The sequence below is a fragment of the Pseudopodoces humilis genome, chromosome 5 (genome assembly GCF_049639895.1).
Source record: "Pseudopodoces humilis isolate 2021_Gansu_Grassland_sample_001 chromosome 5, ASM4963989v1, whole genome shotgun sequence".
Lineage (NCBI taxonomy): Eukaryota > Metazoa > Chordata > Aves > Passeriformes > Paridae > Pseudopodoces > Pseudopodoces humilis.
Genome location: NC_142204.1, coordinates 35,301,679 through 35,317,142, shown reverse-complemented (window position 1 = coordinate 35,317,142; position 15,464 = coordinate 35,301,679). Strand labels below are relative to the sequence as shown.

Sequence of the window (15,464 nt, the reverse complement as noted above, 5' to 3'; positions counted from 1 at the left end):
GGCTGTGCTGGCCCTTGACAACTGCAGCATTATAAAACACCAAGAAATTAAGACCACTTGCTGAGACAAGAAAATGAGCCATGTTTGTGTTGTGGGTGATATTATTGATATTGTCCCTAGGAAAAAATCTTGGGCTGTTGGTGAAGTACCAGTCATGACAAAGTAGGGCACTGACACTGCCTTCACTGCCAATCCAAAGTAATGTGCCCTGGGAAGCGTAGCTGATTCTACGAGTGTACCACGTTACTGGGTGTTTAACAGGTGGCAATATCTTCTGAGAAGCAGAGCAGGTGGTCTTGTGTTAGCACATTTCTATTAACAGTTCCAACAAAACAGTTCCTCTGTGCTAGGTGCCAATAGAACCCGCCATTTTTGTGGTAGATAATTGTGGACGGTAAGTAATGCGCAGAGAATATGTGTTCTTTAGCACCATTCTGCATTTAAAATATACATTTGGCAGTACAAGTTAAGAAGTTTTACTGTTGTATATGAAATCCCTATTCATTTAGCCAGACAGGCATATGGAACAGGCTAGTTTTGAATGGAAATAAATCTTGAATATTTCTTGAGAAGTAATAAAATAATACTCCTTCTTGGGAAAGAATGTGTGTAAATCTCAATAGCAAAAAAAAATTACCCATTATATCTCTGGGCAGACAAGTTTGATGATGGACTTTAACAAGAAGGGAAATGTGTGACATTTCACAAATCCAAGGACAAGACAATGCTTGTTTGTGAACCTGCGTAGTTATTTGTACACTGTACTAAACTGTTACCTGTGGGCATCTTCTAGATACATAGTAAATGACACATATGTACCAGAGAATTCTAGAAAACTTCTCAAAACTCCTATTTATCTATTCCTTTGATTTCTTTAATTTCTTCTATCAGCAATACTTTCCTTTAATTTTCTTTCCCCTGTGATTCCTGTGGTTTATGTTCCCTACATCACACTATCCTATATATGATATATTTCCCTATATCACACCTCTTTTTACCCTTTATCTTTCCATTTTTTGCCACATAGTCAATCTGCTCGAACTTCATGTTTTCTGCTCACATCTCCCACACAGGGCCATCTCCTCTTACTCTTGGCAGAGCTGCATTGCAGAATGTTTCTGATCTTGGGCAAGTTTTGAGCTTGCTATTTCTAGTATCAGATAGATACTCTGCAGACCAAGAGCCTTATTGCTGTTGTCAGCTCATAACACACAGAATAATGCCATATGCATGTGTCTCAGGAATTCACAAAGGGTTGCAACATAGTGTAATATGGGTCAGGTATTGCAGTTTTATTTGATGTGTGGAAAGATGCAGTGGAACTTTAGAAGTTGTTACTTAATGCATGGGATACCTTCAACCTAATCAATCATGCTTTACGCCCTCTGGATCTGAAGTTTTGGCAGCAGGTCACTGATAGTTACATGAATAAATGCTAGCAATTCCAAGCAATTTTTATAGCTCAGCTGATATATGTATACAAAAAGTCCACAAGTCGTTACAGACCTACTTGTAGAAAATAAATTTCACTACTGTAGACTTTAGAAGATACCCCCAGTTGTGTTTCTGTGTTAAGTGGCCAGAACTCTCAGGCAGCTGTTTTCAGAATAACATGTATTTATTTGTGTATAGTGAGAAAAAATTAGTTAACTATTACTGGTACTCCTTCACATAAAAATTCTCTCTCTTCTGCTGGCAGAGTAGGTTGACAGGACCTTTTCATATTATCCATCAGTTACTTTTATCAGTCGTGGTGTTATCATTATAAACTACAAATGATCTAACATATAATGAAAATATAGCAACAAAAATGAAACTCTGCAGTGGTTATTTAACATTCATGATGTGAAATTTATTTAACACTCTCTTTGGAATATACATGGGAAATTAGAATAATAAAACAGAAATAAAATTACCCTTACCTCTCATCCATCATCAGTGAGAAGCAATGCTACCAGCTTGATCAGGCTGTACATTCTCCCATGGAGGAAAGGTTGTGTATGGTATGTTTGGGCCTTCTAACAACACCCTTGAGAACTGTGTTATTCATATACTAACCAGTCATTCTTCTGACACTGTGATTGATAAATTGGAATTATGGAGTTGTTTCAGAATACCTTTTTTCTTTCAACTTCAATTAAAATCTAAAATTTAAAATATCTGGGAAAAAAAGATTGGATTCCCACATATAGAGAAAATAAAATTAAAATTTATATTGTTCTTATTTTAAAAGGATAAAATAAAAGTCATAATATATAGTATGTTTTGTGGGTTTTACGTGTTCCCAACTTTATTTTAAGTGTAAGGGCCTTTGTCATTTGTCCTTGATATTGCAAAAGATTACAGGTATCCTTTATGGAGCAGGAAAAAAATCCAAACTTTGGTTTGTCAAAGAAGTGGCAAATAATTGGTGGCTGGTTGATAACAGGTTTTTTGTTACTCTTGTTTGACAAAGACAAGTTCAGGTGATGTGATGTAAATTAGGAGATTGCACAAGCATAGTGCTAGTACAGGAGAGGGATGGCCAGAATCCAGACTGCTGTGAGCAGATGAGAGGAGGTTTGGCCTGCTGAAAATTATTGTACGTGAAGTTTGACTCCATTATTTGTTATTCATGTTAGACTTACTATTAGCTCATGAGTGTGCAACACTACCCTTGTTTGCCCTAATATCTATTTCAAAAGCTACTGTGTTTTATATTTTACCATTTACCATATTACATCTAGAGGTATGTAATGTACCAGAGCTGAAGTAGCTAAATGAAAGGTTTTTTTGGTTTTGGAAGGGTTGTTTTGTAAAAGTTGAATTCATGAGTATTCAAAAAGAAATGAGCCTGTAGTTCCTGAATATTCTGTACTAACCACAGTAACCTTCCCTTACATTATTATTTCAGTCTTTCATGCATTATAGTAATCTAGAGGCAGCATAGAAGTGCCTGCCCTCATTCCTTGTTTTTTTTGCCATTTTGTCACAGGTTTTGTCATTGCAAATTAAAATTCATGTGCATATACTGCAGGCTTGGACAAAATTGTTCATTGTAGCATTTCCACTACCTTAAGTCTTTAATGAGATCTTCCCTTAAATTAGTTTCACTCTTTTTTTCCCCCCCTCACATAGTGAAAGTATGAACTTCTGGTAAATTATATAGTAGCATTTGCATAATGTAAAGGTTGTTTATGTTGCCTGTCTTTTGGTTATCATGTCAAGACTATTCAGAGGAGTCTATTCTCTATGGCTTATATGCTTACAAAATTCTGTGCCTCAAAACTTTATTTTTCTTTTCTTTTTATCATTCCTATATTACAGACACCACTTTGTGCTTTTTAATGTGACATCTCTGACATGGATTTAGATTCTGTACTGCTTTGAGGTATGCTAGTTATGCAGCCTGATTTTGCAAAATGGCTCTGTAGTTGTAGCTCCCTGGGGCTTCAGTTTAGTTGTCATCTATCATTTTAGCACTGTGATTGATTAGTCTCTACTATTTAATTTATCTGCTGCAGCTTCTAAGCTTTTTCTTTAATTGGTAAACACATACTTTTCTAGACACATTTTCAAATGATGTGTTTTCCTAGTGCCCAGAAGTCATGTAATCATATTTTTCTCAGCTAGGAATTTAACCATTTGAGCCATTTAATGGTTTCAATAAATATTGGCTGGTATTTTTGTTGATTACTTGGAAATTTTGAACTGGAAATCTGTTACATGTTCCATTTTTCAATCTTATTGTATATTGAATATATATTTATTCTGAAATACTAGTGTATTTACCAGCTTTTTTTTCATCCACTGAAAAACATTACAAGAAATCAGCATCTTTCTCAAGTGTAGGAGCCAAATGCCTGGGCTGCTGCTGTGGTAGTAGATTTTAACCACCTTTTCACATTAGGCTTCAAAAGCAAAATATTAATTAGCGTAATTTGCTTGTTGGAATTTCATAAGCCAGCTTCAGTCAGGAAGGTTGACATGCTTATTCTTCTCTGTTGTATACTGTGTTCCTGTTCTTTGCTATTTTTAAACATCACACTGAATATTGACTTGGCTATGTTTTTAAATCAGAGTCTTTCATAGAAATGTCATTTCCATTTAAAAGAAGGGTTGGTTTTTGGTGTTAAGTTGTACAATGTGTAAACATTTCAGCAGTTCTATACTATTACTGAGGCAACTTTCAAGAAGCTACTATAATGAATTGCTTCTATGATCCACATATCAAAGAAATTATAATGTTACATTTTGTTTGCTACTGCAGTTTTTATTATGGCTGTGTATTTTTGAATGGGAATGTTGATAATTGGTTTAGGGTTTTATTTTTTTTTACTTTTAGTTACTGTCTAATACTTGTGATTAAAATCTCTCAATAAGAAGTATTATATTGTGTCATCATAATGCAGCTTTGCTGACGTTGGTAACTGCTATTGTAGTCCCATCTCTAAATACAATCAAACAAAATTGGCAGACATCTGCAGCAGTGCATGCTTTTTGGGGGTAAATTGATGTTCCTTTTTATTTTTTTCTAGTGAGAGCAAGCTTTAATCAGTATTTCCCTTTTGTTTCTAGTTCTGTTCTCATTGCACAACCCACTTTCAAAGACTACCAGGTTAGCTTCAGGTATGTACCTTAGGCATTTGTGGTAGGTCACTTCCAGCCCAAATTTCCTTTGAGTGTTGGAGATAGCCTGTTGTGTCAGTGCTCTTGTCGTGACTCACACTTTGATTAGGAAATAAGAGGATAGATTTTTTTGTCAACTCTGCCGTTTTGCATTTATGGTACATGAAGCTTAACTGAAGAAATAACTAATATGGTACAAGTGATTATGAAACATACAGGTTAAGATGACTCCCTTGTATGGAGTTGGTGATCACTAGGGGACGTTATTTGGCAGTTTTGGATCCTCTCAAAGTATGACTTTTCTATTCAATGATGATTTTTTTTTTCTTCTTTAAAGTTTCATACTATAAATCTTACTTTGAAGACATACAAGTCATAAGCATCTCATTTTGACACCTTTCCTTATGTATATGAAACTCATGCAAGGGTTTATTCAGAAATGAGAAAAGACACATCTTAGACCTTTTAATAAAGTTACTATTTACAGTTTTATAGTTAAAATATTGACAGCATTTATCTGTGAAAGGAAATAGGAAATTTGGTTACTTTTCCATGTAAATGGAAACATTTTGCAAAACCATTAGCACATAAAAATATTTTTTCTGATGTCAGTCTTCCATGTTTATATTAATATCTGAAGTACATGAAATGGGCACAGTAGAACTTTCCTTGCAGTAAACAACTTTGAAAACACAAAATTAAAAATTTAATATTTTATTTAATATTTGGAAAAGCGCGATTCCTTGGATTAGGATTTTTGGGTGGGAGGTTATCCATTAGAACTGCTAAAAATTAGGAGTGATTAGGAATGCTCTGGAATATGTCAAATATATCAGCAATGTGTCTGCAGTGTGCTGCTGCTATACTTCCAGTTTTGCTCTGCAAGCTGAAGAGACAAAGACATGGTTTTGCTGTGAGAGGACCCTCTGCACGTTGGCTCTGAGAGCAATATTGATTGAAGTCTTTCATTCTAGTGACCCTTGTAGCTGTGCTAATAAATGGAACGGTATTTTGAGCTGAGGGCACAAGTTTTTAAACATGCTGTTCATAAAGCACATAACATTAGGCCATCTTACCAGTTTCACCAATTACAAAGCTGTAACTTTTCAGTTATTAAAAATGCTGAGATTCTGTTTTTCCATGAGCCATGTACTTGGGAGTTTTTCTTGTTACTGCTCAATTTCTATGACTGCTTTAGTCCCTCCAAAATCTCTAGGTTTAGAAGTGTATTTTTTATTGAAAGGTGATATTTTCACTCAGTTGCATGGATCCAGGGGCTGAAGCTTCAAAAGATAACTCCCAAACATTTACTGCAAAGTCTGGGGATGCTGTGTAAAATGCATGATAGCCTGGAGGTCTCTGCTAGTACTAAGCAGAGGTACACTTTGATCTTTCACGTAATGGGTCTCCCAATACCATTTCATTTCTAAGAAAAATAGTGCCTAGGCTGCTTTTATACCATAAGCCTCTTTCACTCATCCTTAAAAGTTGTGATGCGAAGTAAGAACATTGGTTTTAGGGAGAAGGATGAGAAAAATTTAATAAGATGTCATTTAGACTATGCAACTTTAACTATTTTTGATGGTATTTACTCTTAGAATCATGTCTCAGTGGTTGAATCTTTAGTTTAAATTAAATTATTAAAATGGACAGGGTTTATTTAAAATCTCATTTTATTTTAGGGATAAGAATGTTTAAGACTTCAAACTGCATTAAACAATTGGTTAATAAACCACTAGCTATCACACTTTTAGTAGTTTTTCCTGAAGGTAACAGGGATTCATTTTGGAGAGTTACAGTCTATTGGACAAATATGCCCAATATATCGATAGGCTTTAAAATGGGTGTTACATTAAACTTTATAATTTTGTTCTTAGACATTTCCTCAAGAGAATAGAATCAGTATCTTTGATACTGAAATTTTCAAAAGATCTGTTAGTGGACATAAATGATTTGCTTAAACTCTCTCAAGTAGCTTTCCTTTTCAAAATTGGTATGGTGGCACACAGTAACTTTCCAGGGAGGATGGAATTCACTCTAGTGGGGAAATTCATAGTATTGTTACTGGTGTGAAAAGAATAAGCTCATACCATCTCAGTATTGCAAAGACCTTGAAGAACTACAAAACTATGTACTGCTGTTGCTTATCTTTCTCTTTCAGACTCTGAGATTGTTCTGAATATTGATTTGTCCATCAGTTCAAGCTTCTTAGAAGGTGCCACTGTGTTTGAGAAGTGTGTTCATTAGTATTTACTAATGCACGTTTGATGCACGTTAAAAGAAATTGAGATTATATCTGCTGTTAAGTAACTGCCTTAAAAAAAACGTTGTCTTACTTGGCAGTTCCTAATCTTGAAAATACCTGTGTAAGACTATGAATAAGTCCTACAGACATCAAGTAGTTTTTCTTGCTGCCGTTTTTTACCAATAAAAGCTCTCCCTGTCTCCCTTATTGAATCTCCTGGGAAAAAAACAGCAGCCTTTACAAGCCTGAGTAATGAGATGGGGCTTAGGAAAGCTCTGGTGTAATTATACTAATCTGCTACTTACTGCTATAGCATATAGCCCTATATTGGTTCTGTTTCTGAGTCTTCTTTCTCCATCCTTTATTCATATTTCCATTTTACTCCCTTTACTGTTTTCTTACTGGCAACTCTACCTAAGTCATATTGTCATAGAATGGTTTGGATTGGAAGTGTCTTTGAAATCATCTAGTTTTGACCTCCCTGTCATGGACAGAGACACCTTCCCCTGGATCAGGTTTCTCTAAAGCCCCATCCAACCTGACCATGAACTCTTGGAGGGATGGGGCATCCACAGGCTCTTTGGGCAGTTTGTCCCAGTGCCTCACCATCCTCACAATGAAGAATCTTTGTAGCTGTCCTCCGGATTTGCTTACTAAATCTTAGTTTCTCTTCTAGAGCTACTTCGATGATACTCTTCTAAGATCCCTTATTACTCAGTGTCATCTAATTTGTTTTCAAGTAGTTCCCATAGTTCTTGATCTTCTTCTTGATAATAGGGATTTTAAAAAAATAACAATAAGGATAAAATACAACTTACATCTGCTGAAGTACTGTAACTAGGTTGTGATTGAGTTTGCAAAGAGAGGCTCAAGCTGGGATAGTGCCCATTTATGTCGTGAGAAATATATCTAGACATAAAGCAATGGTTTTTATATGTACACTCCTTCCTCACCATGCCCAGATATTTTAATGTTTAACAGTGAATGAACATGAGTTTCGTATTTTTTCCCTCTGTAAACATTTGTTTCTTTAACATAAGCTCCAAGCAATTTGAGCATCCCTTCATCCCAGTCAGTAAATTGTCTTTGTTGCTTTGCTCCTACTTCTTATTTCTTCTCTACCTGGTGTGAGTATAGGACTATAATGTTACATTGCTTCAGACAGAACATAGTAAATTTGCTTATAATTGATATATCAATACATTATCTTTATGCCCTTTTTTGGTTGTTAAGCCCTTAGCTTTAGCATATACTACTTTCTCCAAATTATCTGCCTATAGCACACAATGTCTGATTTGTTTGAAGAGCTTCTGATTTCTGCTGATTAGATATTTTAGTCAGAGCACCAAAGAAAGCCATGTTTGTGTGACTTTTCTTCTTGGATGCACATGTGCGTGTTCTCTTGCTTTTTCTCTATCTCTCGCTTTTTTTCTGTGCTTTGCTGGAACATTATGTCCTCAGTTGTCAAATTGCTTTCTCTCAGATAAAATTCCAAAGCTAAATTGAAAGAAATCAACCCAGAAACTCTGGCAGATGATTAATGTCTAGAGTGAACTGAATTTTGTGTCTTAAATGAAAAAATGTGTATTATTAAGAAAGTATGGTATTAGGCCAGTGAAAAGGAATCTCTAATACTTGGTATATAAAAAAGGAGATATGATAAGATTATGAAACCTTGAGGGGTTATTTGAAACATCAACTTGTTTCTAGAGAGAAAATAAAGCTCGGTTTTATTAATCCTAATTGTCCTTTTATTCGTTGCAATATATTATATCAGGTTTACAGCATCTCTTCAGCATTAGCTTCCCAGGAACAGCATTACTAAAGTGCAACTATCAGCCAACTGAATGCTACACCTGAATACAATATTTTCAGATACAACCTGAAAATAAATATGGATAATTAAGCAAGGTATTGTTTTTCAGAAACAGCACATCCACTTCTGTGTAGCATCAAGAGGAGAGTTTAAAATTGTGTACAGGGTTCAGTAAACTGCTGAACAATATATTTACTAATAAACTGGTTGGTTTTGTGAGTTAATTGATTGGTAAGTAAAAGAGCTTTAAAGAGGAAGATCATGCATTATAGACTGTTACGAATTGCATGGTAGGAGGGAAGGAGTTAACATTAGAACTCTATGACACCTGTGAGTCATTGCTACTTAAAAACATCATGGTTATCAAAATGCATTGAATTCTTCTCTCAGGAAGAAGAAGTTAATTGAGACATGGGTAAAAGCATTTCCATGACTCTTGACACCACTGTGTTGCCACACTTAATTTGTGGCTTTCAGGAGGTAAATCATGATCAGCCATACATGACTGTTTAGCTTTGCCTGTTACTAGATGTATAGTCTGCTTGCCAAAGCATTGCTTCATTAGGTTTTTAGCTTAGGAGTACAATATATGGGGTGTCTCAACTTCTTTAGCAGAAGTTATGGCAGGGTAGGTAGGTTACAATTCAGGTAACATCTTGGAACTCATCGATTTAGAATGACTGGAGCTGTGTCAGTTGATTATATACTATGGTGCAACCTGTCTTATGAAAGGTATCTCAATCTGGGTATTTGGAAATGCTCTTAGGGAGATAATGTTTATATGTAAGTATTCTTGAAGTAATTGAAGTATAGTTAGTACTTCTCTTGGGGAAAAAGCAGAAGGAGAACCTGGGTTTCAGGCACAATTTTTGGTGTCACAAACAATCAAACACTCAACTGATCCAAGAGAAAAATACCAAAATTAGAGAACAGGAACAGTCAGAATGTTTCAAAATAGAAGCATTCATCAGCTCTCACATTGCTGACTTTTTAAGTTCAGTTATCATGTTTGGACTTGGTGTGGTGCCAGTAAAAAGGATTTGCTCATTTATTTTCAAACAATCAGAATATTTTTAGGCCACATGTAGAAATAGTTAGAAAATACAGCAGGCTGACCGGATAAGAAAGAATGAATTAGGTATGTGCAGTGGTAATACAAAAGAGGAAAGATGAAAGTTCACAGTTATTTAGATTTAAAAGTAATCTCCATATGAACTACATTTGCTTAAGGTACTTGATATATGTATTATTACTTCTTACTTCTCTGGTTAAGTGAAGCTTACTTGGTCACCTAGAAGTTGATGTGACTTGTATCATTGATTTATCTCAGAAAAGGCAAGAGACTCAATTTAAGAAATAAGGATGAGCATGGTGGTGTTCTTTGGCAAGTTAAGAGGTCATAGTATATGTAGGAAAAGAATATAGCCAAGAATGACATTAAGGCTGAATATTTAATTATTTGCTTGTTTGTTTGTTTACATCTGAAAGATGTAAAAATGGTGTAGTGAAAAAGTTATTTGCTACTGGTGTGTTAGCTATATTGGTAAAGCAGAGAAATGCCAACTCAGAGCTAGAAGAATGAAGTTTTGTCAAAATACTGGTGAGCTCTCTAGATACCCTGATGAAAAATTGCCACTGGTTACCTTTCTTGTTGTTGCCTTGACCTTAGTATATTTTCTGTTGAGCTTCTGTCATTTTCATCCAAAATATGACTAGCCATTCAGAAAGCTTTACATTTTTCTTCTAGACTGTGCCTGGTTAAAAAAATTGTAAATATTTGGAAGTGACGAATGTCTGATCTGTAGGCAACAGTAACTGTAGTCTGAAATGATGTTGAATGCTGCCCCAGGTGTTTTCACAGTTAGGTGTCTGTGGTTTATACTGATGCTTGCTCACAGACTAAATGATGTCAAGTGTGTTTTGGATGTATAGATTTTGTACATGGCTAACAAACAGCTCTAATTCAGTTGGGTTTTAGCAAAACTAATAGTGGTACATGCACATCTCCCAGTTTAAGTACCTTTCTGGTCGCAGAAGCAGCTTGACTATGTAAGAGAGTGTATGTATTTCTGTGGGTTAAGACTTGACTTTCTATTTGGAGAAATACCTTTTCCTTGGTGAGAACAATCTTTTTGTCCCTCTAAAGGCTTTTTGATAAGAGCTTATCCATGACTTGGTTCCCTTGTCATTTTCTGATGCTATTGGGGGAGTGTTGCTTCTCTGCAATGTCTGTGTGACATTTATGGACACTTGTTTTGTTGTTTTTTTACCCTGGAACAGTGGGTTGCAGTACAAGACTTTGCTCAAGAAATCTGCAGTTGCTTTGGTAATGGTTGAAGTTTCATATATCAATACTGCTAATTGTTTTATAATAGGATCACCAATAAAATACTGTTCAGTCCTTATACAGTTCACAAGAGTTTACATATTTACTGTAAAGTTAACATGTCCTCTGCTCTGATTCACTCACTTTCCATGGCCATGTATCCCTAGTGCCCTACTAAGTCATATAAATAAGGTAGTCTTCACATTAGCAGTTCTAAAAGTTAATAATTTACAAAAACATACAGAAGTGGCAAATGCTTTGAGTGGTGCTCTAGCTATACATCTCTTGTGTGGAGAAGTATCTGGTAGATGCTGTGCTGTTAGATGCATTAGCTTCCCAGGAACAGCATTACTAAAGTGCAACTATCAGCCAACTGAATGCTACACCTGAATACAATATTTTCAGATACAACCTGAAAATAAATATGGATAATTAAGCAAGGTATTGTTTTTCAGAAACAGCACATCCACTTCTGTGTAGCATCAAGAGGAGAGTTTAAAATTGTGTACAGGGTTCAGTAAACTGCTGAACAATATATTTACTAATAAACTGGTTGGTTTTGTGAGTTAATTGACTGGTAAGTAAAAGAGCTTTAAAGAGGCAGATCATGCATTATAGTGGGATCTGTGACAAGGAAGTGATCCTATGCAGGATATACTTGCTGGCACAGTTTACAGTGCACTGGAAAAAATTCTGTTTGATGGAGAAAAAAATTTGTGAGAAACATTAAAACTCTCTTCACTTGTTCACAAAACTCTAATTTTCAAAGAGAAGTCTTTTCTCTCCTTCAGTACAAAATCTAGCACATTTCTACTGTAATTAATTGTTGGTGCATGGTAGGATGTGATTTCTACTTGGTAAACCTTGCTAATAAAATGAGTCAGTTCTAAAGGATCTTTCTTCTCATATGGTGTGTGTGACTTTTCCTCTGTGGTTGCTTTGGTGCTTTTTCCCCCCTGCTTTTTTGCTCTTCCTTCATGTTGTGCATCTTACTATTTATGTCTTCACATTTAGTGTTTGTTTATTGTGTTTGGATGTGCAGGTATATCAAGTATCTGTTGGTAAGTAACACTTTGTCTAAGCTTATAAGTCTTGAAACTTGTCATCTTGAAAATACCTACAGAAACAGAAGACCCAGTACTTCAAGAGAGTTGTCTTTCCCTTTGTCAGTCACCACTGTAAGATGGGCAGCTGCCAAAGCTGTCACACACAGAGCAGGAAGTCAGATAACCTCGTGTAGTCTATTTGTGTTCAGCTGTGCACTCTTATCCCACTTTGGTGATTTGTCTTCATGCCTGGACATGGACACTCAGCCTTTTCTCCAGTGCATGCAGTGAGCAACCCTTGCTGTCAGGACAAGCAACCACATCACCCCCAGGTTACAGAACGCTACTTTTCAAACTAACAGCTGGCTGTTACTTAAGGAAGGTCCAATAGATGGCCCTTCCCCAGAGACTGAGCCTATCCAGTTCAAAGCACCGTGTGTGATGCCTTTGAAATATACTTTCTAAAATGGCACCCATTTATTCCAGTAGACCTGTAAGTACACGGATAGATTTTTTTTAGCTGTTTAATTAAAGATGCAAATCTGAGGTAACCTAGCAAAAGGTTAAAGGTTTAGTTTGCATAATCAACTCCCCGTAGTTCACCATTCTGTCAGTTGCTGACAATTATTAAATATTTGATTTCTTTAAGCCTTATTTCTCTGTGTGAATGATTTAGATATTTATAATTAAGGAAGAAAAGATTAATTAATTTCCATTATTTTGGTGATATCTGTTTGGACTTTCCAGGTCATAGTGCAGCTTAAACAACAACATGGATATGTGAAACTTTGAATTTTCTCCCAGTGTGATGTTTTAGCTGCTGACTATGAGAATCAAAAAAGGTACCATTTTTTCCCATACAAAGGGGCTAAATTCTGTAATTCTGTGGTGTTCTACAAGTGGTTAAGTTGTGGGTTTATTTTTTAAATTTATACATTTTTTTTTTAAAGTCTGGTTTTTGTAGGACATGGTCAGAGCCTCTTGAAATTGCGATACATAAAAGGGAGTGAATTATGGTCTTTAATAGGCGTGAGAATAACATGTAATAGCCCTTACATCAAAAGTCTCTGTGTAAATCAGTTGTATTCTAGACTGTATATAATTATCCCTGTTACAGTGGGGGTAACAGGCAGCTGGGAAAACGATCAATTCTTATTGTCTGTGCTGTTATTTTCCATTCCACAGTACAAGTTAAATTCACTCTTTAGACCTAAATTAATATTTTATGTCAAAGCTTGAGGAACAAAAAAAGGCTTTTGGGGGGGGAAGCAGTGAAGTTTATATGTATAATGGAGAGCTGCACTAAAAAAGACATTTTGGTTAATGCTGGTTCCCATGGTTACTTGCAAATAATTATGCAGTTTTTAAAACACAAAACTCTTTTTGTGATCTTACTTCCAGGCAGATAGTGCCCAGCAGTTAGTTATAATTAGCTCTATAAGAAGTAAATTGTTAAACTTTGATCTTTGAAATTAATCTTAGCTTACATATGTTACACCTCTACACACTGCATTTATATTGGCTTCACCAACGTTAGATTTCCAGGTTAGGCAATTCTGTCTGGTTTGAATAATACCAGGTCGATATCTTACTTTGTTATTACCTCCACAACTTTTACAGTTGGCTATGAATTTCTTCAAAGAAAATTTATTCTTTTCTAAAACAGTATTTATTCTACATTAAAGAGTTCTGGTCTTTTAGGGCTTTTTTTTTTTTATTGTGTACCTAATTTTACTAAAACCATTCCATTCTGGGAAACCACAATGATAAAAATGCATCTTTTTGTGCAGCTTGGTCATAAGAGACCACTGTTCTGTTGCACTTCATTAATAACAAATAGAAGTTTGTCTTACTAATAATAGTAGTAATATGATTATGATATTTGTAATACCACATTAGCATGATGTGAAAAATAAACAGATTAGGCTGACTTGCCCAAATTTTTCTAAATTAACAAACATGCTGCCAGTTTTGCCTTCCTAAGTACCCTTCAGTTCATGTCATTGCAGAATTAGGAAAGCACAGAGATAGTTAGAGCTCACACTGATCACAGTTCTGGACTTCCGTAGTGAAAAGATTTTGACACTTACGTATGAAGAATTTTCAAATGATTCTTGCTGTTTAGATATGTGTGAAATCTTTCCATGTTTGCAGCATTATTGTTATGATATGTCAGAAACAGTCATAAGAGAAGTCATTCTCACATCAGCTGCACTGGTTTCCTGTTTGGTCTTGTCATTTTTCTACAAAGTGTTTTGGTACTGGAACAATAAATTACAAATTTTGTAATTAATACATGATAATATATTCTATTTGACCTTTTTAATGTAATTCCATTTCTAAAGTATAAGCACTTGATTTCTAATTAGATTACTACTTTTTTCTCTTTCAGCTTAACACAGAGATGTAATTTATTGCATATCACTTTGATTATTGCATTTTCTAATTTGTAGTCTTAGCATCTTAGTTTCTCATACTCTGAGTTGTGATGATCTTTTTAGGATGATGATAAATCATAAAATAATGAGGATGAGAAAATACTACCTGGTCACCATACTTGTTCCTCATTTTGCACATGGAGAGGGAGGCTGGTATCATATCAGCAGGTGTCTGGCAGAGGAAGTAAGACAAACATTTTAATTGACACCAAAGCCTTAGAATCACAAAATCGTCCATTTTGGAAGGAACTTTGAGAGTTCTTCCAGCCAGGCTTCCTGCTCAAAGCAGGATCAGCATTTGAGTTTAGACCAGGTTGCTTGGCACTTTCTCCAGGCAAGTCTTGAAAGCCTCCTAGGATGAAATTTCTGCAACTCTCTTGGGCAAGCTGCTTAATTATCCTGCTGTGGAAGTGTTTTGTTTTCACATTCCATTTTCACCTCCGAGTTTCAATTTATCATTTTCTCTTGTTCCCCCACAGAACACTTTACATATAAATAAGAATCATTGTGATCCATAAATACAGGTTACTTAAATTAGTATTATATGCAATTGGAATAGCAAAACAGTTTGTCATGTCATGTTTTCACCTGAATACATATACAAAAAGTATAAATTGAAGTATATATTATATAAAATTAAAACCAGCTTTTAAGGCAAAATCCAGGAATTTTCTCATTATAAAACTTTCAAGGATGGTATTTTAATGTTAAATTTTCCATACTTAATTTTCAAATCTCTTGTTTTAGGCCAGTTTTATCAAGGTCAGTATAATTTCACAAAAACATGCTTTTTCCATCTCCAGTGGAAGAGTTCTCTGGCCAAATGTGCACAGACAGATTCTCAAAATGATGCTTCTCTTATGGCTCTTCAGAGCTGCTGCTTTATGAGATCACAACATCTGGGCTGTATTAAGAAAAATGTATTTGGATTTGCTATACAAGCAAAATGAAACTTCTTTATCACAAATAGATCTTTTATCCTTTA

At 35.3% G+C, this 15,464-nt stretch overlaps 1 protein-coding gene across 4 annotated transcripts in view; it reads left to right on the top strand.

The window, feature by feature from the left end:
- The window catches only part of SYT1 (synaptotagmin 1), a 333,083-nt gene that overhangs the window by 118,295 nt on the left and 199,324 nt on the right, over nucleotides 1-15,464 (top strand). The gene's annotated exons all lie outside the window — the stretch shown is intronic.